At 42.0% G+C, this 22,532-nt stretch overlaps 1 protein-coding gene and 1 long non-coding RNA gene across 8 annotated transcripts in view; one reads left to right on the top strand and one right to left on the bottom strand.

The window, feature by feature from the left end:
* The window catches only part of LOC127486330 (uncharacterized), a 68,209-nt gene extending 58,187 nt beyond the window's left edge, over positions 1-10,022 (top strand). For 3 of the 4 annotated variants that reach the window (XR_016229768.1, XR_016229767.1, XR_016229766.1), the window contains exon 3: positions 6,527-10,022. This is a non-coding gene — a long non-coding RNA (uncharacterized LOC127486330). Of the gene's footprint in view, positions 1-4,795; positions 4,903-6,526 lie in introns of all 4 variants that reach the window. The other variant, XR_016229765.1, reaches the window with a different exon arrangement.
* C1QTNF7 (C1q and TNF related 7) overlaps positions 1-22,532 on the bottom strand; it is a 119,676-nt gene that overhangs the window by 77,559 nt on the left and 19,585 nt on the right. Inside the window, exon 1 of one of the 4 annotated variants that reach the window (XM_008274309.5) lies at positions 6,951-7,170. The exons of 2 other annotated variants lie outside the window; for them this stretch is intronic. The gene's annotated coding sequence lies outside the window, so the exon portion shown is untranslated. Of the gene's footprint in view, positions 1-6,950; positions 7,171-22,532 lie in introns of those variants that run through there. One more of the 4 variants, XM_089326952.1, reaches the window with a different exon arrangement.

The raw sequence follows: 22,532 nt of genomic DNA, 5'->3' as shown, positions 1-22,532 counted from the left end.
GATGCAGCTTGGAAAAGAAAATCCCTCAGACATTTTTGTCTGGTTTGCTAAGATAATGTGATGAAGCTTGAAATGAAAGAATCTCGGTGTGCACTGACAGAGAAAGGCTACACAGCGTTCGATGGGTTTGTTCTAATTGCAATCACAGAGTTGATTCTTCAGCTGTCAGCTCTGTCTCTGTGTTGGGTTTTGTGAGGGTTTATGCACTCACTGAATAGAGGGTGCGAAGCAAAGGAGAAAATAACTAAATAACTACTATGTCCTACATTAAGTGCCAGACTCTATGCAGATATAAACATTCTACGTAGCTTATTTAATTCTAAAGCAAGTCTAAGACCAGCAACTGTTGCCCTATTTTATTTACAAAGAAATGTGGTGGGTATTGTGGCACAATGGGTTAAGCCACAGCTTCGTATTCCTGTATCCTATATCGAGTCCCAGCTCCTCCACTTCACATCCAGATTCCTCCTAACCTGGGAGGCAGCAGATGGCGATGGCCTCAGTACTTAGGTCTCTGCCACCCACGTGACATACAAGGATAGAGTTACTGGCTCCTGCTTTTAGCTTGACCCAGTCCTGGCTGTTGCAGACACTTGGGGAGGGAACCAAGAAATGGGAGATCTCTTTTATCTCGCTCTCTCTTTCTGTCTCTGACTCTCCCACTGTTGCTCTGCCTTTTAAACAAATAAGTAGAATCTTAAAAAACAAAGAAATTGATGAACAGAAACATCCTATACCTAATTAAGTAAAAAGTTGGAATTCAGACCCTTGTCTAGTGCCCCAATCCATGGACTTCCTATTTTATGTACTGTAGATAGAATTCTAGGTCTACCTACTTTTTCTTGTTTGCTTTAAAAATATTTTTGTAATCATTCATAATAGCTGTTAAATATTGAGATAAATGAAGCTGTTAAATGTTTATGTAATGGAGTGCTATTTGTGCATCAAATTTCAAATTTATTATTTCCAGAAATAGGAATTTTTGGCACATTTTGACAGCAGTGTGGGTTGACTCACTCCATTGCAATTCAACATTTCCTTGACTTTTTCTATAGTAAAGACTGGAAAGCAGAATATACAGACTTCTGGATTCTCTTGCATATAGAAGTGGCTGTGGTACATACACCGCTTGGCCAACAGGAGGCAAATGAAAAATCCTGGAGGAGCACTTTCCATCCAAAATAGAAAGGCAAAGTTTGGTAAGAGAGGCTTTCGCTTTCTTATATCATTATCTGAACTCCACACCAGGAGGTGTAGCAACTACACTGCCACCACACACATGAAAGCCCTGGGCCAATATAGAAAGACATTATTTTTTTGCTGACATCCCTGGGTCTCTTGTTAGGTAAGAAAAATAGCCTACACATGAAAGGAAATGGGTCTTCTGACATTTATGGACAAAAATACAATCCTAACTGACATACTTAACAACCAGAATTTTAGAATACATTCATATTTTCTAATGCAGTTTCATTTTCACTCCAGTTTTAATTGTGATTTGTAGGTCCCAACATGGAAATGTAGGCATCAGACAACAGATTCATTGGAATAGTGTTCATTCCATTGGGCACACACTAGAACGGAGTTGAGTCCTCTCCCTGATTGTGGGAAAATGGTCAGTACAACTGTGCTTCAGGAAATGTGTTCTTCCAGACAATCTGGACACCACCCCCACCAGCATGGGGGTAGGGTAGGCAGAACAGGATGACTGGATTTGATATGCCCCCCAATGATTTCTTTTGCATATATGTAGACTTGGCCTTTGGTTACAAAATTTATAAAAGAACTTGAAGAATCATTTGTCTATCTTTTCACCTTGGAGAGGGACCACACTGAATTTATACCAGACATAAATGATAACTGATCTGGTTTTAATAGACCTCCAAAGAAGATAATTCCTCAGGAGGCCATTCCATATTTAAAAATTCAGAGTCAATTCTTCTTTTAATTAGAACGAGTATTGCATATGACAAAAATACTCCTTTATTTTTCTGTACAGCTGAGTTGGTGGTTGCAGGGTTGGGCAGTCCTGGGTTACATTGTAATTCTGCCACTTGTTAGCTGGTGAGTGTCCCTGGTTCTCAGCTTCACTAAGCCTTAGTTCCTCATCTGTAAGATAAGGGGAATCATGGCTATACTGTACTCCCTAGAGTCTGGGTAAGGAGCTAAAGAGTGCACAACCATGAGGACATAGTTTTCCAAAAAGGCAAGTGCTCAGATGCCATTCCCCTTTTGTTTTCTGTCCACTGTGGACAGCAGCTTACCATTGTTCTCTGGGGAATTCTGCATTAGAGACCTAGAAGGTGAACCTCAGGTAATTGCTCCACAGCTTCCTCTACTACATGCTAACTCCAACTCTCAAATTGCTCTTACTTTTCTTTTTTTGCCTTTTATTCAAGAATTTATCAATTTATTGATTGATTATATTCTAAAGGCAGAGTGAGAAGGAATGATAGAGCAAGAAATCTTCTGTCTGGGGTTCACTCCTCCATGGCCACAATAAGCTAGTACTGAGCCATGTAGAAGCCAAGGGCCATCCTGGTCTCCATTTGCTCTTACTTTACAATCCTTATATCATAACCTGTTATTGCAAAACAACTTAAAATGTTTTGTAGTTTGGGGATCACATTTTTATAAAGTAAGCAAAAAATATCAGCAATCGAAAATGGAAAATATTTACTTGTACACTTCATGTTGCTATGTACACAAAATTCTCATTCTTGGTTGTGGTTCCATAATTGAGATTTACTCCATGGTGACAAAAGCAAAATGGGGTAATGAGACAGCCATCTGGATTATTACACCAAAGATATTCTGGCTGCAATTATGTGGTTAATTGAAAGACAAAGACTCCTTTGGGGCAAGTTCTGTGCATCCCAAGTTTCACTGTGGTAGACACTGTCTGGGACCCAAGGGAGGTCTACTACACCATTTTAAGAAAGGACACATTTCAGATCATGGATTATTTTAAAAAGCTGTACACATGACTCTTGGATAATGGAGTGTTGGATCTGCTGAATTCTGGCAGCTTTGTGTGTTGGCTTCACTCACATATGCAAAATTTTAAACTCAAAGCCACACATGAAGTAATTGTGAAGCCACACAATTCATCTCTAAAACTCTGCCATGCAGTGTTTCCTGTCTTCTCCAGCAATGTAATCCCTAGAAAATGTGAGGATTCCAGCTTTAAAAAATCATGCATTCATCTTTATTCACTTAGAACCTACTCATTTAACCTTGAAGAATATCTCAAAAAAGCCCAAATAACATAATGAAAGAATGGCACAACTCCCAAAGCATAGTTAATTAAGAGACTTTTCTTTCTTCCTTTTCAATTACTCATAGCATATGACAGTATGAAAGAGAAAGAAAATTTCAAAAGTTTCAGTTATTGAAGCCTCATAGGTGTACTCATTTTCCACCGTTTGTATGTGATAAAATTGGAGCCTCAGAAGAATTTCAATGATTTGTCTAGCATCACATGGCTAGTGACTTAACCATGGCTTTGAGCCATCGCATTATTCCTGTCATTCAAATCTACTAAATGTCACTTTCTTAATGAGGTGGGTCCTGACCACCTTTGCTAAAGAAGTAATCCCTTCCTGGTACCTGCTAGTCACTCTATCTCATCACCATGTCTTATTTTCTTAGCAGTCTTTGGATTCATACTCTATGACTCTGTTGTTTTTCTCCTCTTCTGAAGTACAAGCCCCATGAATACAGAGACTCTAGCTCTTGTTCACTGTTCGACCTAGAATAATGTTGGGCATACAGCAGGTGCTCATTAAGTCTTCGTGGACTTAATGGGCTGGCTGGTATAAAGAGGAAAGGAACTCCTGTTTATTACACACCATCATGCCAGGTGATTTGCTAAGTTAAAACTATCACATAAGCTTCCAAGATAAGTGACATGCATGGCATCTTGAAGTTAGGAAGTGGTGAGGAGAGAATTCCAAGTCAGGGATATTTTGCTTCGAGTCCTGATGCTTGCCACTAAGGAGACTGCTTCCCAAGGTCTATGATTCCTGTTCCACTCAGCTTCCCATGATCAGCATCAAACTTCCCCACCCCTCCAGGTTGACATCTGGACATCACTCCTTGTGGTTTCTGTCATCTGTGACAGTTGTCTTCTGGTAAATCAACCTGAATATATATTACTCAGCATAGTAAATATTCTTGTTGCTGGTTTCTCTGTATAAAGTTTACTAAGTAAATTTCTCATAAGTGTTGTAGCTTACTTTGTCTAATTTGTTGACAAATTCCATTGAGTTGCACTAATTTTCAGTAAAAATAGAGAAAGAAATCTACCCATCTGGTGACCATTGAAGCCTGATACCATCAAAGGGATGGATGACAAAATATTCAGATGGTTACAAGGCTTAGAAGATGACATGTGCCAAAAGATGAAGAAAGCACTGGGATATAAACAAGACGAAATGTAACCCTGCAACAGTGTTGCTTCTGACCACAGGATAAACCACAAACTTGAGTTGGGGGAAAATGCCGAATCTCTTGCCCTTAACAGAACTTTTCACCTTCTTCAGGTTATGGTTACTGTAGGTACCACAATCTTCATTTTCCCCTAGATTATAGAACCAACTGAAGGTGGTGACTGTGAAATGCTGATGCACACCAGAATCACTTGGATAATTTATTAGCAAAGAGTGGCAGGTCACTGCTGTAATGAACGAGGCACTGAGCCAGGCGTAGAGTTAGGGCCTAACTGATGTTGACCATTATCATTAGCTATGTCACTCTTGCTCACAGGGCGGGTTTGGGTCTGACCCATCCACAGGTTGGTAAGAGAAAGGAAGAACATGGGGCAAAGAACAGAACCCAGGATTTGGAACTGGAAAACATGCGTTAGGATCCCAGCCCTGTTCTCTAGATGTCTGACTTTGGGTGAGTTGTTTCATCTTTTTGAGCTTCAGTTTCCTTGTCTGAAATCCTCAGGGCCAATAGCATTTATCTAATGGACTATTGTGAAAGCTGGGTAAAGAAATGCACGTGAAGAAGGAAGTGACAGTTAAAAAACAGTGTTCTCTCCACTATGATAAATACAGGTCATTTGCTTCTAGATCCTAGCCCTGCTAGTCGTCACTGCCTGTGTGGCTGTGGGTTAGCCAACTTCATTAGACCATGTATATGAAAGAGGCAAAAACAATACTTCAACCATACTCACTCTCAGTCTTGCATGGACTGCTGTTGTTAGCTCTACTTTATAGTAAGAAAACTGAGACACAAAAGGAGTTAAGAAATCAACCGTGGATCACTCACAGGCCATTATGGTTTGTGCCCCCAGAAAGCTGGGTTTCAGAGCCTCCGTTCTTCAGCAGTGAGCTTTGTGCTGCACGGAACGAGTGAAACATGACTGGTGTAGGCCTAGCACATGGCAAATGCTTGAGTAATTTCCCAGTACTCGAATACTTTCCTTTCACATTCCAAACTTATATCCTTCATTTTATGATCCAGTATACCACACATTGCAGTCAACATCCAACTTATTTAGCTATCGCCTGTGAAAATTAAAGCTCACTTGGGCCACATAAAAGCTACAAATATGTTTATACTGGGAGAGAGCATGGTTTCACATTTGGTTTTCATTGCATTAAGCATATAACATCTATTTGTTAGGCAAAGGTGAAAGGTTAGAGATTACCTCAGGCTATATGTGGAGAAGAGTTGCTTACTGGGGAGCTACATAGGAAATCTGTGATAAATTCTAATAATGAAAATCCCTTTCCACAGGGATCCTTCTGACTCTCAAAAGTGTCATAAGCGAGTGTAGACAATGAGTGACATCAGGAAGCAGATCAGTCTCATCCCATAAGATGTCAAAGTGAGCCGGAATGACGCAGTGAGAGAAAGGGAGTCAGACACTAAGGCTGGAGTGAAGGGCGATGATTCCGATTATTTTGGGAGCTTTCCAAGGAGTCAGGCAACACGGCCTGGGTAGAGGGTGTGAGAACTGTTATTCAGATCACGAATCAGAGCACGTTGGGATTATATGGGACAGAGTGAGAGTCCTTGGGACATAGTTCCCTGCCACCATAGAGCTCATGGAGACAGACCCTGATGAAAAACCATCGAATTCCTGGGGAAGCCGTGGGGCTCACAGAGCCAAGTCTGACCCAAGCAAACCTATCTCCTTAAACGAGTTAGTTATACATTTCCCCCTGATTAGTTAACAGTGATTCATCAGAATCTGGTTCAAAATACCTGGGAAAGAAACAACTTAGTTCAATATATCACTTACAAAAATTATGCAATCCTTCGTACAATCACTATTAATACAAATCCACAATTTTACCAATCCAGTTTACATACTTAGGCTCCTTTGTTGCGAGTGATTGCATTATCCACCCACAGCCATGTGGAGTGGTAAGCATATTTGTTTAATAAACTAGACAGTAAATAAATCAGCAGCCTTAACCCCAAATAAATTGAGCCCAGGATTTATACTAATACAAGGCAATCTCCAGAGAAGAATATTAACCTTAATGTGTTCTTTTTTCCTCCATTAAAGTCCTACAGAACATCAGGAGGGATGCATCTAAAACCAGAATTACGGAGGCGCAGCCTCAATGACCGTTCCATTTCTCAAGGTGAGGCTACAAAACCACTTCAGCTTACTCTCACCAGCATCTGCGTCTGCCCCACGGTCGTCTTCAACAAGGACCTCTAGCTGTGCAGGAGTGTGCCTGCTAAGTCAAAGGTTTTCACAATGAACCCTGCCCCAGCAAAGCCAGTTCTGACAACTTTCACTTTCTCTCTCAGCACAAGCATCCCCCAGAGAGGTTTTATTGACCAAGCCTCAGTTCGTAAACACTCGCAAACATCAGAGAAGAGCGAGGGGAGAGAAACACCAACGTGAGCCAAAACACTCATCTCTAGAAGAGAGAAAGCCTGAAGCCCAGGCTTTGAGTAGGAGAAAAGGGCTGTTTACTTACGTCGCTTGCAAGACCTTGCCACAGCTGGAGCGTTTGAACTCTAGGGCGTGCAGATGTGGAGCTTTTGCTTGTAATCCCCTTCCCATTGGCAGCGAGGAGTGCTCATAACTCTTTGGGACTTCAGATTGATAAGCAGTTTCCTGATTCGCTTTCAGAAGCATTGTCCCAGGATTTGAGCCGTGGCAGGGTGAGAGGGAGTGTTCAGGCATGCAATGACGCCGTGGCTTACAACAGACCCCCTGGTTGTTTGATTGAACCCAAAAGAAGGATTTGTTGACTTCGTGAGCAAAAATAAATATCGTCCCTTATCTGTTGACTTGCTTCTCAAATCGTATTTGGGTGACAGCATAAAGAATCTGGACAACCATTGTTCTAGAAATATAATACCCAAGTTGATGCCTTCTGATCTCTCGTGCTGGAGGAAACCAGGGAACCTCTCACTGATCTTCGAAGACCAGCTGTGGGCAGGTCCTCAGCAGCCACCTTAGAAGATGTCCTTGAAGACATGAGTTCAGCACCTTCTGCTGACAGTCAAAGGAAATGAGGCCCAGGGCTTGGATGACTTGGCCGGAGGCATACAGCTAGCTAGGGGAAGGACTGGTACCAAGGCCTCCTGGCTGTGAAGCCAGTGCTCTGCCCACTAGGGAGGAGGAAGCTGAGGCACAAGTTTGAGATCCACCTTTAGGAAACAGGTCACTGGATGTGCCCTTAATGTTTCTGTGCCCTGGTTCTCACATCTGGGGAACTGGAATCTTCAGAGTGACGCTTGATCATGCTGTCTGGTGAGTTCTGTAAAGAGCTTCGTCAGGGATGAAAGCCATGCGCTACCCTGTGATGGAATTTTATCCACATGGTCCCTCTTGCAAGCTTCCCTTTTCCTTTCCATTCAGTGATATTGTCTGTGGCCACTGAGTGACTTTTGGGTGATGAAGGAGAATATTGGTTAGGGAATGGGATAGGACATGGAGAAAACTTTAGACTTTGGAAAGCCAGGTCAGGAGCAGGTGAAAGGGTAAATGGCATGTCTCAACATTTGCCAAAGAAAGAACACTGGTTCTGGAAACAGAAAGCAAACATTCGGCCACTGCTTCAAATGCTTGTCAGCCCAGGGAGCCCTGCAGGGTCATTTCAACATTCCAAACCACAATTTCCTCACTGGGCACATAATCCCTATCCCACTGTGCTTACTTCATTCTCTTGTGGCAGTGATCAGATGAGATCTTCATTAAGATTGTGCTTTGCCTTGAAACTAAAGTTGTATCAGTGCTATGTTCTTTTCCTCTTTTACATTAATATTTTGCTTATTATTTTTGAGATAACATTTTTAATTATAGTCAAAGGCTTAATACTCCATTAAATAAAGAGTTCAACAAATAAAAGGTAACTTAGTAAGGTTGGGATGCATATGTCCTCCCGAAATTCGCTTTGGAATCTAACACCCAATGTGATAATGGTTATGGGGACATGGGCCTCTTTTGCTTTTCCATCTTTCCTTCAGGTGAGATTGTCCCCTCCAAAGAGTGCAGCAATAGGTACCACCTTGAAAGCATGGACAGGGCCCTCACCAGACACAGAACTGCTAGTGCCTTGATCTGCAGCATCCAGGCTTCCAAAGTTAGAAATAAATTTCTTTTATGAATTACTCCAGCTATAGTATTCTGGTGCAGTAGCACAAACGACCAGCACAGCAGTGTTTCTCAGGTCCAGTGCTGCACTACCCAGAGCAAACATTACCATGGAAGGCATCGCTACTGCTCCCCATTTCATTGGTAGCACCGCCTCACACCCTTAGCGCCAGGGCTCCTGACTTCTGCTTTGCCCCTTTCTTCTCCTTCGAAGGAGCATATTTCATCTTTCTTTCCCTATCTTCCACGTCTTCATACTCGTCTCTTCATTCAAGTCTTGAGCCTGGCTTTGGAGCTGGTTCTCAGTCCTTGGCCTAACAAATCTGTTCTAAATTTCCCCCATTCCATTCCAAAGAAGAAGGCTGTTTCCCTGGAGGGAATGTAGCAGAACTTAGAAGCTGCAGAAGAAAGACCTAAATCTGAAGTCTTGAAGTAGAAATGAGACCGGGAGAAAGAAATGCTTCAGGAAGCAACAGAAGAGAGCAACTTAAGCAAAATGGTGGAAAAGAAACTGACCTCCAAAATGGAAGGTGACAGAGAGAACTGAGAGGCACAAAGGGCTGCCACGTGGGAGCATCTGCCAGCACAGGATAAACACGTTGCAGAACTGCAGAATCCGAAGGCCCTGCTAATGATCCTGAAGCTCACTGATTTGTTCTGAGAACTGACATTGTCTCCCTCTGCTCCCTAAATATCCAATGACGTACCATCCTGCATCATCTTATTGTGTCTCATGACAAATATGCTCAAAGCTGATGTAGGACTGCATAGGGAGATCCGGACTGCAAGATGTTGTTTTAGGGGATAAAGGGGAGAAATTGAAAAGCGTTTTAGTCTTTTTCTAAAGAGCTGGTCTTTCTTTATTTTAAGATTTATTTATTTATTTGAAAGTCAGAGTTACACAGAGAGGAGGAGAGGCAGAGAGAGAGCTCTTCCATCCACTGGTTCACTTCCCAGTTGGCTACACTGGCCAGAGCTATGCTGAAGCCAGGAGCCAGGAGCTTCCTCCAGGTCTCCCAAGCAGGTGCAGGGGCCCAAGGACTTGGGCCATCTTCCACTGCTTTCCCAGGCCACAGCAGAGATCTGGATCAGAAGTAGAGCAGCCGGGACACCAACTGACGCACATATGGGATGCTGGCACTGCAGGTGTCAGGTTTATCCATTATGTCACAGTGCCGGCCCTGAGCTGGTCTTTCTAATGTAGCTGTTTTTCTTGCATCTTTTCTGCTTCAGTATACTTGCTGTACTAGGTTAATGGCTAGTGCTGTATTGGCTGTGTGAAAACCTGTTTGTTGTATAGTATGTAGCAACTTCTTCTGAACTGTTAGATGCTGATTATGTTTGTTTTTCAATCCCAATTCTGTTGCCAAGTACCAGATGCTACCGTAATTGAATGGTTAATAAAACTACACAGCACTGTTAAAATAAACAAATTTATTTCACCACAGCTCTGTAGACTGAAAGTCTGAGATTAGTGTGCTGGCTTGGTTGAGTTCTTGTGAGGGCTGCATTTCTGACTTGCAGGTGACTGCCTTCTTACTGGGCCCTCATATGGTGGGGAGGACTTTCTCTTCCTCTGCTTTAAGGCCACAGTCCTATTCGATTATGGACACACCTTTATGACCTCGTTTAACCTTAATTTTCTCCTAAAGACTCTGTCTCTAAGGACTGGTGTTGTGGTGCAGCAGGTTAAGCCGCAAATTACATCACCAGCATCCCATACTGGAATGCTTATTCCAGTCCTGGCTACTCTGCTTCCAACCCAGCTCCCTCCTAATGCACCTGGGAAAGTAGTGGAAGATGGCCCAAGTACTTGAATCCCACCACCCATGTGGGAGAACAGAATGGAGTTCTTGGCTGCTGGCTTTGACCTGTTCCATCCTCGGTCATTGTAGCCATTTGGGGGGAGAGGGGTGGTGTTTAAACCAGCAGATAGGAGATATCTCTGTTTGTCATTGCCTTTCTCTCTCTGTTACTCTTTCAAATAAATAAATAAACCTAAAATACTCTAGTTCCAGATACACAGTTACATTGGGAGTGAAAGCCTCAACACATGAATTTTGGGGTACATGATTAAGTCCAGAGAAAAGAGAGTTAACAGTGATTGAGCCTACTGATTTCTGTTATTCTTGAATCATTTTTCTTTATAAATAATTATAGAGTCATAGGAAAAAAAAACACAGGAAATAAATTAGTTTCCCTTAATGGTGATATCTTACATCACTCTAATATAATATCAAAACCAGAATTTGACATCAGTACAATAAAATTAATGAGATCTTATTCAGTTTTCATCAGTTTTTACATTGATTAATTTATGTGATGTATAGTTCAATGCAAATTGATCTCATCTATGGATTTTCCTCTGTTCTTTTGATTAGTCTTTAAGTACTTGATTCTTACTTAAAGTGATGGTTATTTTCCTAACGAAATGTTTATTGACATGACTAGTAATTACTGATGCTGTCTCACCTTTGAAGCCTTGCCATCAAGTTTTGATGCTTGCATTTCATTATGTTCTTTTACTTACTCAACTAAAGCATCCCTGGAATTTCTGCACATATCCTTTTTTCTCATTGTCTTTGGCTAAGGAAGCAAAGTTTCTCATTACATATAATTTACCACCACAGATCATTAACTAAATGTTGGGATTTTAGTTGCTCCATTTTGAAAGTCATCCTTACCACAGTAGATTACAATGCAATACTATTTTAATCATTCCTAAATAGCAGGGAACAAAAAATAACAGTTCTAGATATTGGAGTGGAGGGGATAATGTTACCATTATTGAAACAATAAAACAGCATAATAATAAAAGACAACTTAAATAATAAGTTGCCTAATAATATTTGTATAATAAAATTGCAGGTGATGAAAGGAAATTTGAAAACGACACTTAGGTATCAGGGTCTGAGAATCAGTCTGAGCCCTCTGCTTGCTGACATGCATGTCCCCCAGTGACCTGCATTGGCTGCATTGACTGCATTAGCTCACTCTGTTTGAAAAAAGACAGTTTGTAGAAAAATACCAGGTAAACAAATGGGACATTTGGGAAATCCAAATGTAGCAGAAGTCCTAGGTATAAGACCTTGGCTTGTTGCTGGAAAACTCTTCATGAGGAAACATTTAGATTTGCCTCCACGGTAGAGTTAATTCTTTAGAGCTTTAGCATGTTAATGAGGGCAACAAAATTCACATCATTCTTAATAGAATACTTTGGAAGACTCTATTTTCCACAATGATCACTTGCCTTTGAAGACTAGAAAGTGCCTTCATCCTAATTTTATTTTAAGATTTTGATGGAAGACATTGAAATGCAGACCTGGCTTCAAAGCATAGTTTTAAACCAACAAGCATTTCCTGGTTTACATTGCTTAATTAATAATAATATTGATTCAAAAGAAGAAAGAGATTCCAAATCTCAGTAATTTCTACTATTCATAAATGTAAACAGTTAAACCAAAATGTCCTCAAAAATAACTGAATCTTAAATCCTTCCCATTTTCAAGCTCCTCGTCCCATCATCATCACTAAGTTTTTTTCTTGTTCTCGTCCAGTTTTTTTCCTTCTTCAGGTTCAGCATTATGACTATGCTAAGTAAATCCACAGGATTTGTACATGTCCTTGTCTTAATCAACAACGAAGCTTCCACTTACTGGGTAGCTTATTCAGGATAAGTGCATTTACTGAGGCTGGCTTGCTTGCGTCAAACAACATACAACAGCTACTTTGGAAACTGAACACCAAATTTTAGTCACATATTATTTAAAAGGTAAATATGCAGCTCTATAAGAAAATAAGAGAAACAATAAAAATAAGAGAAGGAAATGTTAGAAATAAGGAAGGATAGAAAGGAAGTTAAAAAAAGAAAGGAATGGGGCTGGCGCCGTGGCACAGTGGGCTAATTCTCCTCCTGCAGCGCCGGCATCCCATATGGGCACTGGTTCTAGTCCTGGCTGCTCCTCTTCCACTCCAGTTCTCTGCTGTGGCCTGGGAAAGCAGTAGAAGATGGCCCAAGTCCTTGGGACCCTGCACCCAGGTAGGAGACCGGGAAGAAGCACCTGGCTCCTGGCTTCAGATTGGCACAGCTCTGGCCGTTGCAGCTATTGGGGAGTGAACCAATGGAAAGAAGACTTTTCTCTCTGTCTCTCCCTCTCACTGTCTGTAACTCTACCTCTCAAGTAAATAAATAAAAATCTTTGAAAAAATGAAAAAAGAGGAGAAAGATGCAGTGAAAGAGAAAGAAAAAAAAAGAAGAAAAGAAAAGCACACAAGGGGAAGACCAAGCATAAAGTAGACATGGTCTATACATTTTTTTCATAGAACTATCTGCAGTTTAGGATGAGTCACCCCATGTAATTCTTCCATTGATGCAGCACCTAATAATACATCCACATTAAAGATCTACAATGAGAAATGCTATTTTGGGTAGGGTGACCATTGCCTTGTTTTTTTTCTGGGACTAAGGGGGTTCAAGAGTTTTGGGACTTTCTGTACTTATTTATTTATTTATTTGACAGATAGAGTTAGACAATGAGAGAGAGAGACAGAGAGAAAGGTCTTCCTTTCCATTGGTTCACCCCCCAAATGGCCGCTATGGCTGGCACTGCGCCGATCCGAAACCAGGAGCCAGGTGCTTCTTCCTGGTCTCCCAGGCGGGTGCAGGAGCCCAAGGACTCCACTGCCTTCTGAGGCCACAGCAGAGAGCTGGACTGGAAGAGGAGAAACTGGGACTAAAACCCGGTGCCCATATGGGATGCCAGCACCGCAGGCGGAGGATTAACCAAGCGAGCCACGGCGCCAACCCCGGGACTTTCTGTTTTAAAACTGGAATAGTTCAGCAAACCAGGATGATTTGTCTGGGAATGAAGCATCTTTGAGGGCATGGGACTTCCAGTCCTAAAATTTTCAGAAAAGCTGGTCACTGTCTCTTTAGGTGAAATAGTAAATCTCATCTCCTTTGTCTTTTGTGCATGTGAAGTCATCTGTTGAGGGTAAATGTGTAACTCAAGAAGGACAGACTTGGGAGAAGGAAGTTCCGGTTGCTTCTCATTGGTCATCTCACCACGTGTGGCCAAGACGGCAGACATAGGAAAGAAGAAAGGAGGGAGGAAGTGAGAGAGAGAGAGGCGGATATCATTTGAGCTGATATATCCTGCCACACACACAAATCTACCATTCCTGAACTGTCCAATAACACGAGCTTATGCATTATCTTTCTTTTCTTGGTTGGTCTTTCTTTTTAAAGAAAATTTTATTTAAGGTATACAAATTTCATACGTACAGATTTGGGAACATAGTGACCCTTCCCACCCTACCCTCTCTCCCACTCATGCTCCCACCCTTCCTCCTCCTCCCTCTCCTATTCCCACCCTATGACCAAAGCACATATTGAATTGTATGAAATTGTGAATATTCTGCTTCTTTTGACTTCAAATGAGAAAATTTTGTTTGATTCCATGTAATTATTATTTCCATTTCACAGATGAGGACAAAATTCAGTATTATTGAGTAGCTTGCCAACAATGCACATTTGCTAGATGGCAGACCTGGGAATAAAATCAAGCCTCTTGTGATTCTATGGTACACATTTGCATTTCCAAGTTGTTTATGCTGTCTGAAAAAAATATCTTAAGAACTATCCTAGCTTACATTAGGTTTGGACACATATATTACATATAAACATACATAGTGACAAATATCTGCTTGTTTGCTTCTGAAATCCTCGTTTCACAACATGTTTCATGAAGAGAAGTTGATACTTGAGTATGTAAAGCAAGATGGAAAACAATATTCTCTGGTGTTTACATATTGGTGGGGAGAAATCTCCAAAGATAATTTAATGTCAGATTTTTAAATTCCCTTCAACTTTGTTTCGCACTGACAATCAAGAAATGGTACTGTTGCTTTGCAACAGTTCTTAAGCCACGGTGCTCTTGGTACACTGAGACTGTTTAATTGTTTCCCATAACTCAACCACAGCACTTTGTAACACAGCTGTGTCAGGGATATGAGCATTCTGGATTTCTTCTTCTCCCTCTGCCTTGTTTTCTTCTTCTTCTTCTTCTTTCTCCTCTTCTTCTTCTCCCTCCACCACCTTCTTCTCCTCCTCCTCCCCTCCTCCTCCTACTTCTCCTTCTTCTCCTTCGCACTTGCCCAGTGAAGCAACAGATTGATGTTTGTCCTAGAAACATTCCTTTATGTGGTGATCCTTATCTGTGTTTGACAATCTCGGAGCATCATTTTGAGATGCTTATGTATTTTGTTTTTGTTTTTGTTTTTGTTTTGTTTGTTTTTGACAGGCAGAGTGGACAGTGAGAGAGAGAGAGAGAGAGAGAGAGAAAGGTCTTCCTTTGCCGTTGGTTCACCCTCCAATGACAGCCGCCGCCGGAGCGCTGTGGCCAGCGCACCGCGCAGATCCAATGGCAGGAGCCAGGTACTTATCCTGGTCTCCCATGGGGTGCAGGGCCCAAGTACTTGGGCCATCCTCCACTGCACTCCCTGGCCACAGCAGAGAGCTGGCCTGGAAGAGGGGCAACCATGACAGAATCCAGTGCCCCGACCTGGACTAGAACCCAGTGTGCCAGCGCCGCAAGGCGGAGGATTAGTCTATTGAGCCGCGGCGCCGGCCTGCTTATGTATTTGTTATACATGAAGTTATCACCTTTCAGGACTGCTTCTTAATTTAAAGGACTGGAGGGGAACAGTGTGTCTTGTGGCAGTGTGGATAATATTCCCCAGTAAGTGCTGTTGGCGTTGTCTGTTGATCAATCACATCTTTTTCATGAATTTCCTTCCTCTGCTCACATGGTGGCAGGCTCAAATCATCAGCTGTTGCTGCCATAAACTGGCAATGGAATAAACCAACAATTTCAGTGGCTCATAACAACAAAACTTCACTTTCTTTCCATGCTCACTTGGAGGTGTGACACTTTGCCCAAGGTCACATAGCTAGTAAACGCTGACACTGAGATTCACTCATTCAGCAGATACCACTGAGGTATCTATGTGCCTAATAGAATGAATAGGCAAACTACCAAGCCAAAGACTTTATCTTATCTGATGACTTTAAAAGTGGAAACAACAGCATTGGACATTGAGACATAGTGGGTTAAGCTGCTGCTTGGGACCTCAAATCCCATATCAGAGTGCTGGTTTGAGTCCCAGCCCTCCTTTTCCACTCCAGCTTCCTGCTGAAGCAATGATTGATGCCCCACAGTATCTGTGTTGCTGTCACGCATGTGGGAAACCCAGGTGGAGTTCCTGGCTCTTATCTTTGACATGACCTAACCCTGGCTGTTATAGGCATTTGAGGAGTGAAGAAGTGATGATAGAAGATTTTCTCTCTCTGTCACTCTGCCTTTCAAATAAATAACCAAATCTTTAACAAGTGTACACAATACCATTACATCTCTAAAGAATCAACCAAAAAGAGAACCTATGAAGCAGGAAAGATATGCCATGCTCTAACAAGGCAGGGGTGTTACACTTGCCAGGAACTGGGAGATGTTGGTAACACTGGCCAGAATTGTAGCCACAGTTGGATCACAAGATTAATTAGACAATTCAAATATAGAGGCATTCCAAGAAGAAACCTGTGTTGCAACTGCTTCCTTTGAGAGAGGAAAAAGAGAAGGAAACATTTGAAACCAAATTTGAATGTCTACTTTGCCAGACATTGCAACTTGAAAAAAATTTACATGGCAATCTTCTGAGACAATTGCATCACACTGCACATTTTGCCTCTCTCCTGGTATCAGTTTCTATGTCTAATGCAAGTAGAGTGCTCTTTCCTACTTAGTATTGTCTAATTTGTGAGTAACATGTTGCAGGCCCTCAACGAATCGTTTTCTTGGCAGATTCAATCAGTTGCTTCTAAAAGTTCATTTTGCACTTCTTTATAGCTAACATAGAATTTGTTTACCTCAGGAGGCACTGTGACCAGATAAATACCCATCTTCCCAGCCTCCTTTGTAGCCAGGAAAGGCCATGGGATCCCCAATCAAGATAATAAAAAGTAGGCAGAGGTTGATGGAATAGGCTACTAGGAAAGCTTCATAAAGGAGAAAGACTCAGCTGCTGTCATCTGTTTGAATTTTGTTCTCTGACATTTGCTATGGATCCAGAAGGCAGTCACAGCATTGAAACAGAGTAGATGTCTTGTAATCACAATGAGGACAGCTGCATATGGCGGTGGATGAGGAGAAGCAAAGAAGGAACCCAGGCTTCCGACGGCAAAATTCCACAGTGTGAGATCATTAAGAGGTGGGCCAATAGGAGGCAATTAGCTCATGAGAGTAGAGTCAGTGACCTTATGAGAAGAGGCTAGAGAGAGCTTGTCCTCCCCTCCCCCCACCTTTCCTTCTCTTTCTCTCTCTTTCTCCCCCCACCACTCCCTACCATGTAAAGGAACAACCAAAAGATGGCCATCTGCACGCCAAGAAGTGAAGCATCACCAAACACCAGATCTGCTGGTGCCTTGACCTCAGACTGCTCAGCCTCGTGGGTGGTGGTTGATGGAGGAAAAAGAAGATTGTTGTTTAAACCACCCAGCCTGTGGTATTTTGTTATGGAAGTCTGAAGTGACTAAGAGAGATGCCATCACTTCCACCCTTAATTGTGTATCTCCAAACTAACTCCTTTCAAGGAGAGAAAAAGACCCCCTCCACTCAGCCAGCCATGCAAGTTGGGTTTATATTGCATTGACCGTATTAGCTGACCAACACAGGTCCCCTTTTCACATTTATTCCCATTTCAATAGGGAATACTATCAGATTTTGGTTAATCCTTCATTGTTGCAAAAGATTTGACTTCTTTTTGAGCAAATTTTCTGCAATAGCTCATTTTTTTCTTTTAGATGAGGCATCATTTGGCTATGGTATCTGCTTGAATGAAAATACAATTAAATATACTTTTCTTTAAAAAAAAACAACTTTATAATGCACTATAATAATAGCCCATAGAAAGAGCTCCACCTGGCAAAATGCTGGGCTTATCCTTGCCCACTAAAGTCACATCAGACAGGGCATGACACTTGAAGTTCCAACCAAAAAAAAAAAAAATCATCCAAAGGAAGAGATGCAATGAAAAAATTAATGAAGTCTCTTTTAAGGTTTGCATTCTTAATCTTCTAACTTTTGCAGCACCATTTGGTAGAAAAAGAAAACTACAAAATTTCAAGATAGGAATCCAGATTCAAATTTCCTCTGAACCATTATAAGGTGAATGATTTGGGGTGTTTTCATGTTTTAAGGCTTTCATTTCCCACATTGCAAAATCATGATGATGATGGCTCTAATGATGATAATCATACCTAGTTATAGAGTTGGTGTGAAGAGTAAGCAAGTGATTGCCTGTGAAAGCACTCTGCAAACCACAAAATGTTATGTAAGCTTCTCTCACTATTGCAAGGTGAAAAGATAATGCCAAGGGTGAAATGGCGCCAAGCTTGTCCAGTTGCCATCTGGCACTGATACATGGTTTTGAGGTGTGAAACTGAGTTGCTGAAGGATATATGGGCTGTAAATTCTCCATTGAAGATTAGTAACGGAGGTCTCTCATGACTGTAATTGTGTCTTGCAAACACAGGTGCCAATTTTTAATAGGGACTGGGTGAGAAGGAAGAAAACTATTAATTTTTTGATCACTTATGACAAGTGCATTGGTGTTGTACAGATTTGGTCTTTAATTAATTGGAGACATGAAGCTACATCAAGAAATTTCTTCTGAGGTGAGAAATTTTATAGTCTCGTGAGTGGTGCTATGCTGCATGTGAAGTTGGTAAGACAGCATGAGTTCGACGCAAGGGTTATGAATGCTGACTCAGGTAGAAGTCAGGGCTGGGTCAGGCTTTGGGGAGGGATCTATGACCTGAATTTAGGTGCTTAGTCCTTCCTAAAAGGAGGAGAATCCTATTAAAGCAAAGGGGAATTGGTGCTGTTTTACCGGTAGGAAGAAGAGATGGGACTTTCCTAGCCATTGAAGACCTCCTATGTCAGCTCTCTCTCTCTCTCTCTCTCTCTCTCTCTCTCCCTCACACACACACACACACACACCCTCTGAGGTAATGAGTGTGGGCATTTTCTCTGTGATTGGTACTATGCTAAAAACTTCAACTTGTTAGCTCATTAATCTCCTCAATGACCTTGTGAAGTACAGGTACTAAGTTTAACCCCATTCTGCAGATGAGAAAGCTGACGAATAGAAAGGCTGAGTGACTTGCCCAAAGTCATCCTGCTGAATTGGAACCCAGGAAGTGTAGTTTCTATGACTTGATCTTTGCCAGGATGCTATTTTGCCCCTTGAGAGGAGGAATAGAGCAGAACATACGTCAGACAGCTGGGCTGTGAGTCTTGAGCTAACTAACTTAGGAAAATCAAAGGCATTAGTGGAGGATGGCTGCAGAACTGGCTGCAGATAGCTTGGGCTTCCCAGGGAACTAAATGCAACCATTCATTCACATACAGCACAGTCTTTCCGGTCTGTTGTGAGATTTAGGGATTTGAGAAGACATCTGGAATTTATTTATGCCATTTAGGCTTTGAAATTCAATATTAAATTCTTATAGTGAAAGAGACAAAGAAGTCGGAATAGACTGTATTAGTGAAATCTGTCTACTCTGGGCCTATGTTTGCAAACTGGGACTAAATGTCTGGCTAAAATATTGCTCTGAAGAGCCTAGGAAATTCTTCTCCAAAAGAGAACCAGATTTCTGCCATGATTTTGACCTTCTTGTATGTGGCAGTGGAAGGAACTATATGTCAGGGCTTGTCTTCCCTTGGATCGAACTGAGAACATGAGACATGGTTACCTGGCCTGTGCCATTATGGTACCAACATAATTAGAAAATTACCACTTTGGCAGTCCAGGTTTTTCATTCTGATCCTGCAGAGGCAGAGGATGTGGACTGGTTTTGTCCACAAAGATGTAGACTGGTTTTGTCATTTTATTAGTTGTGTAATTTTGTTTCTTTTCTTTTCTTTTTTTGACAGGCAGAGTGGACAGTGAGAGAGAGAGAGACAGAGAGAAAGGTCTTCCTTTGCCATTGGTTCACCCTCCAATGGTCGCTGCAGCTGGTGCGCTGTGACCGGTGCACCGCACTGATCCGAAGCCAGGAGCCAGGTGCTTCTCCTGGTCTCCCAGGGGGTGCAGGGCCCAAGTACTTGGGCCATCCTCCACTGCACTCCCGGGCCATAGCAGAGAGCTGGCCTGGAAGAGGGGCAACCAGGACAGAATCCGGCGCCCTGACCGGGACTAGAACCCGGTGTGCAGGTGCCGCAGGCGGAGGACTAGCTTATTGAGTCGTGGCCCCGGCCACAGTTATGTAATTTTGGACAATCTCCCCAAGCCAGTTCCTTAACGTGGAGCATGTGTCAAGCTGAAGGTGTAACGTGGAAAGCAGATTCTGAGAACTTGGGGTGGTTCCTTAGGGCTGAAGTGGAAAGTGCTAGTGAAGACTGAGGAAACTCAGGAGGCGTGATCCTGACAGCCTTGCATCCCAGCCGGGGTGACTGGACCTTATAATCAAAGCAGTAGGGCACTACCGGGGTGACTGGACCTTATAATCAAAGCAGTAGGGCACTACCGAAAAACTGTCTAATTTAATGCTTTTGAATGCCAAACAGAATTGGTTTCTGTATTATCAATGTAGCAGCTTATTATAGAAAATAATAGGCAAAGAAGAGAAACACTTTAAGTACAATCAACCTTAGATTAACCTCTTGGGAATGTTTTTCATATGTGTGTTTTCATAAAAAATGTTATCATATTGTACTCATTCTTTATAAGCTTTTCTATTATGATCATTTAAAGTGAATACAGATTCACTTACATTACCATTTTAATGTTTACATAATATTTAATAATGGCTGCTTGCATATGCCATAATTTCTTCAATGTTGTTCTACCTTTGGATTTTTAAATGTTTCTACATGTGAAAGAGTGGTAAAAAACCCAGTAACAGACATCCCTCTGACTAAATTTTAGCACACACCCATAATTATTCTCTTAGGATAAGGGTTAAGACAGGTATAGTGTGTTTATTTCTTTTTAAAATGTATTTATTTATTTGAAAAGCAGAGCAACAGAGAGAAGAGGAGAGACAGAGAGACAGAGATCAAGAGAGAGAGAGAGAATCTTCCATTGGATGGTTCACTCCCTAAATGTCCATAATGGCCAGAGCTGGGCTGATCTGAAGCCAGGATCCAGGAGCTTCTTCTGGTCTCCCATGTGGGTGTCAGGGACCCAGTACTTGGGCCGTCTTGTGCTGCTTTACCAGGCCATTAACAGGGAGCTGGATCAGAAGTGGAGCAGCCAGGACTCAAACCACTACCCATATGGGATGCTGGCACCACAGGCAGCTCCTTTTCCTATTATGCCACAGTGCAGCCCATGGAAGGGTATGATTACTTTAACGAGTTTCATAAATGTTGCTCATTTACTTTCCAGAAAACTGGGAATGAGCCGTCCTGACAGCAGAGTTTCAGGCTGCTCATTTTATGCGAGAGCTGAGCAGGACACGGCAGTCACTTTCTGAAAGATTAGAGCATGTCCCAAGAAAGTGACAAGGATGAGGAAATTGAGGAAATTATGAGGAACAGTCAGAGGGAGGAGATGTCAGGCAAGGGAAGTTGCCATTTTGGAAGAGGCAGCAGGGGGTGTCTTCAAATATTTGAAAGATTGCCCTGTGGGAGGAGGCTGGCGGTGTTCTGTGTGGCTCCCAAGGACACAACCAGGATCAACTCATGGAAGTTCCAGAAAATGTCTGCTTTCATAGGAAGAAGAGTTTCTTAATTTAATACTAAAATATGTAGATGGATGATTATGTAATGTCCTGGAAAGACTCTCAGGATAATCCCATCTGGGGTCTACATCCCATCAGGAAAGAAAAGCCCAGCTTTGCAATGGAGCCCTCTGTTGTCTTCTGATAGTGTGCTGTCTGCTAGTGCTTGTGGGTCTAAGATAGGCACTTGTCTGCTATGACCTCACTGGAGATCTGCAAGGCCAAGTTAAAGTGCAAATGTTACATCTGATGGGTAAGCATGTGAGTAACCTTGAAATACTATCAGTCCTCATTTTGCAGATTCTGTACTTGAGGATTCAACTCCTTGCTAAAGTTTATTTGCAGCCCCAAATCAATACTCATGATATCTTCCTGATCATTGTAGATATGCACCGTTGAGATCAAATAAATGTGTTCTGCCTTCTCCTTTCAACTCATTCTATAAGCAAGTGTCTAGCTTTTCATTTTTGTTCTTAGTATTCATTGCTTTTGGGTAATTTTAAAATGGCTCCCAAGAAGAGCGATTCTCTCGAGTGTTCCTAAGTGCAAGAAGCTGTGATGTGCATTGCAGAGAAAGTATGTGTTAGATAATCTTCATTCAGGCATGAGTTACAGGGCTGTTGGCTGTGAGTTTGATGAATTAAAAACATATGTGGAATAAGGTGTCCTTAAACATAAACACGTGTAAAGCAAGGTTATGTGATGATCGACTGCTGAAACTGTCATGATCAGAGGCTCCCTAGAACCTAACCCTTAAATTCCCCTGGAAGCAATGGTTCAAGATTGGCTAATTCAACATTTGTGATGACTTTATAGAACACCACTACTACAAATAAATGTGTTTTTAAAAGACTGATAGGTTCCTTTTGCCCATGGAACTTAACTCTCAGATGCCTGGTCAGTCAATCTAATCCCAAAGTCAGTCTCAGAGCTCTGTGTGTTTACATACTATTTCTGTGGATTATTTTCTGAAGGAAGTTTTGATTCCATCTAGTGGATGGATGGCTGTCCAAGCAGAAGCACCTGAAGGCATGTTCTGTGGACAGAGCACTGCTGCTACACCTGCCAGACCCTTTCTGGAGGGGTGAGGGACTGTGACCTTGTTTTCCTTCTCTGGCTAGAATCTCTCCTTGGTTCTTGGCTGTGTGTGAGGCTACAGGTAGGTATGAATGCCTG

This window comes from Oryctolagus cuniculus, chromosome 2, assembly GCF_051225735.1.
Source record: "Oryctolagus cuniculus isolate XC-2025 breed Fujian yellow rabbit chromosome 2, ASM5122573v1, whole genome shotgun sequence".
In the NCBI taxonomy this organism is placed as follows: Eukaryota; Metazoa; Chordata; class Mammalia; order Lagomorpha; family Leporidae; genus Oryctolagus; species Oryctolagus cuniculus.
Note: the sequence above shows the minus strand (reverse complement) of the source record. Positions and strands in the feature narration are given on the sequence as shown.